Source organism: Humulus lupulus, chromosome 8, assembly GCF_963169125.1.
Source record: "Humulus lupulus chromosome 8, drHumLupu1.1, whole genome shotgun sequence".
Classification (NCBI taxonomy): Eukaryota; Viridiplantae; Streptophyta; class Magnoliopsida; order Rosales; family Cannabaceae; genus Humulus; species Humulus lupulus.
The window spans coordinates 9,289,832-9,293,850 of record NC_084800.1 but is presented as its reverse complement, the minus strand read 5'-3'; the positions used below and the strand labels follow the sequence as shown (position 1 = coordinate 9,293,850).

Below are 4,019 nucleotides of genomic sequence, written 5' to 3'. Positions count from 1 at the left end.
AAGAAAATTGTGCTTAAAATTATAAATATTTTTGGAAAATGATAGTTTAAATTATTTTAACTATCACTAAAACTTGGGAATCAATATACTAATAAATATTATTAAACTTACATTTTGTGGATTCTAGTATCTTAATAATCTTTTCTTTTAATACTTATTTTCAACTCATTATTGGTTTATTTTCATTATCTTAAAAAGCTTTATTTTTCAATATTTCATTTTATGTTCATACTATTAAAACTCATCAATCTTTGGAACTAGGTTAGAATTTATTACTTTTGATTTAAAATAGTTTCATTTTCGATTTTAGACAACTCCTTTGGGTTCGACATCCTTGCTTACGATCACTATTCTATATGGACGATTCGTGCGCTTGCGATATATAAATTTTTAAACATACCCGTTTAGGGTCCATCAAGTTTTTGGCGCCGTTGCCGGGGAGTTGCAAGAGAAAAGAAACGAAAATTATCTCAAGGTTAGTAAATTCTTCTACTAGTTATTTTAATTTTTGCACTTAAAAAAAAACTAAAAAATATATATACTATAAAAAAAAAAAGATAAGAAGAAAATTTGGGACGGTTCAACCACCCATAAAAAATATATACTTATATTTCTATATTTATTGTTTTTTTTTATTTAGTTGACGGCACTTGTGCCTCCTATCTATCCTTTTAAATTTTTATAGTCGATGGCACTTGTGCCTCCTAATTTTGTTGTAATTTTATTTCTTTTATATCTTTGTTAGTTGACGGCAATTTTTGCCTCCTAACCTTTGTGTAATTTTCTTTATTTATTTTGTTGTATTTTTATTTTATTTAAATTCCGCAAATTACTAGTTGATGGCAATGTTGCCTCCTAGCTAGTTGATGGCAATTTTTTCCTCCTAGTCATCTATCTTATGTTTAAGTTGATGGCACTTGTGCCTCCTAGTTTTTACCTTAATTTTGTTATGGTTGATGGCATGCTATGCCTCCCTACTCTTGCTTAAATTTTAGTCTTATTTAATTTTTGCCTTATTTTTCTTTGTCTTCTTTAATATTTTAGCGTAATATTGTGAAAAATACTTGAAAAAAAAAAAAGAGAAACCTAAATCTTGTCCTTTCACCATAAGCAATTCTTGCTTAAAGGAAATTTGACCAAAATTCCCATCCGCCTCTACTAATTAACCTCGGGGAGTTGTTAGTAGTGCGCGAGTAAGTGGAATCAAATAGGCCTGGGGACAAGTAAACCATAAGAATTATTGTTGTGAAATCTCTAAAAATTCTAAGTATGCTCTGTGGTTGCGGTTTTAACTGATCTTCCACATCAGAAAATTGCTTGTTTGAGATTATCATTGTTGCCTTGTTTGTGAAAATTGTATGCATCATTGGGAACGTAACTCTAAAAAACGATTAGTAAAAAGACGTTTATCTTTGTTTGAAATTGAAAGTGTTAGTAAAAATTTGAGCATCATGGAACCTATTGCTAATATTGTTGATGAAAATGTTGTGCCTGAAAAAACTTTGCTTGAATATTTTGCACCTATTTCATCTAATGCTCCTTCATGCATTGTTTTACCTACTACTTCTGCTACTCATTTTGAGCTTAAACCCGCAATCATTCAATTATTGCCATCTTTTTATGGGTTAGATAGAGAGGATCCTTACATGCATGTCAAAGATTTCTTAGAAATTTGCTCAACATTTAAATTTCAAAATTTTTCTGATGAGTCGGTCAAACTAAGATTGTTCCCTTTTTCATTAAAAGACAAATCAAAAGCCTGGTTAAATTCCCTTCCCACTGGGTCTATAACTACTTGGGATCAACTTTATAATAAATTCTTGTTGAAATTTTTTCCAATGTCTAAAACTGATAGTCTAAGGAGAGAAATCTTCGAGTTTTTTCAAAAAGATAATGAAGAGTTTTATGAATGTTGGGAAAGATTTAAAGATTTATTATTAAAATGTCCTCATCATGGTTTTGAAAAATGGAGACTTGTAAAATATTTTTATGATGGTTTGACTCCCTCTAATCGTCAAATGATTCAATCTATGCATACTGGAAATTTTTTAAAATTTCAAGGACAAGAGGCGTGGGACGCCCTTGAAGATTTATCTGTCAATTCACAACAATGGAATTATTTTGATCCTAGGTCTAGGTCAACTAATTCACCAAAAAGAGGAGGAAGGTATGAAGTAAAAGAAGAATTAGACTTAAGAACATCCTTAGATAAATTAGCGAGAAAAGTAGAAGCTTTAGCCATAAGCCAAACTATAAACTCTCCAATTCAACCTAGAAAAGATGTTTGTTCTATATGTTCTAGTCCTTGCCATAATGCCCAATCATGCCCTTCCTACCAAGAAGCCTTTTCTGAGGAGGCCAATGCACTTCATACTTATGGGAAACCAAATGATAGCCCATTTTCGTCCACCTACAATCCAAATTGGAGAAACCATCCGAACTTTTCATGGAGACAAAACCAACCCCAAATGAATCAAGGGCACCAATACAACACACAAAACCAAGCTCATGCCCCACAAAATCAACCATATCCGCAACAAAGAAAACCTTCCTTAGAAGATACTTTACAACAATTTATGCAATCCACCCAACAAATCCTACAAAATCAATCTCAATCTATTACCAAACTCGAGACACAAGTAGGACAACTCGCCACTGCTTTAGCTGATAGAGAAAAAGGAACATTCCCTAGTCAACCTATCCCTAATCCAAAAGGTCAATATGAGATAGGAAAGTCTAGTCATAATGGAGAAGTCAAATCAATTTCAACTCTTAGGTCTGGAAAGAAAATTGTCAAACCCGATTACATACCCGAGGTTGAAAATGAAAAAGAAAAAGAAAAGAGTCAGCCTCCTAGTTCTAATCTCAATGACTCATCAAACAAAGAAACTCCAATCCATCCTTTCATTCCAAAAGCCCCATTCCCACAAAGATTACTTCCAATTAAAAAAGGCAGCCAATATAATGACATCTTAGAAGTTTTTAAACAAGTTAGTATCAATATCCCTTTCTTAGATGCCATTAAACAAATTCCTGCCTACTCTAAATTTTTAAAGGATCTTTGTACTGTTAAAAGAAACACTAATGTTCCTAAAAAGGCGTTTTTAACTGAACAAGCTAGTTCCATTATTCAATATAAGAGTCTTGTTAAATATAAAGATCCTGGGTGTCCCACAATTTCATGCATTATTGGTGATCATTTTATTAACAAAGCTTTACTTGATTTGGGTGCTAGTGTAAATTTATTGCCTTATTCTGTTTATAAGCAACTTGGTCTTGGTGAGCTAAAACCTACCTCTATAACTCTTCAATTAGCCGATCGTTCTGTAAAAATTCCTAGAGGCATTATAGAGGATGTTTTGATAAAAGTTGATAAATTTTATTTTCCTGTTGACTTCATTGTTCTTGATACTCAACCTGTGGAAAATATGCATGCTCAAATTCCTATCATTTTAGGTAGACCATTCTTAGCTACATCTAATGCAATCATAAATTGTCGTAATGGTGTTTTGAAATTATCTTTTGGAAATATGACTGTTGAATTGAATGTTTTTAATGTGGTTAAATCTGTTGAGTGTGAAGAAGTGCATGAAGTTAACATGATAGATAGTATTTGTGAAAATGATGGAAATGACTTATTTGATTTTTGTGAAAAATACTTTGGTATGAACTTGCATGTTGATGACTCTAATGATGATGTGAATTCTTTGGTAGAGCCTATACCCTTAAATGAAACCAAAGTTGAACCTTTTTCACCCTTAGGTCATGTTCAATCAATTTCTGAGTCTCCAAAGTTAGACCTTAAACCTTTGCCAGAAAATTTAAAATATGCTTTTCTAGGAGAGTCTGAAACCTTACCTGTTATCATAGCATCCGCTTTAGATAAAGAACAAGAAGGTAAATTGTTAGATGTCCTTAGAAAACATAAAGAAGCCATAGGTTGGACCATTGGAGACATTAAAGGAATTAGCCCATCCATATGTATGCATAGAATCCATCTAGAAGAGAATGCTAAAACC

General features: G+C 32.2%; 1 non-coding gene across 1 annotated transcript; it reads right to left on the bottom strand.

The window, feature by feature from the left end:
- Positions 1-1,853: 1,853 nt before the first annotated feature.
- LOC133798902 (small nucleolar RNA R71) lies at positions 1,854-1,960 on the bottom strand. Its single transcript, XR_009876118.1, has one exon. It is a non-coding gene; the product is annotated as a small nucleolar RNA R71 (small nucleolar RNA).
- Between the last annotated feature and the right edge of the window lie 2,059 nt (positions 1,961-4,019).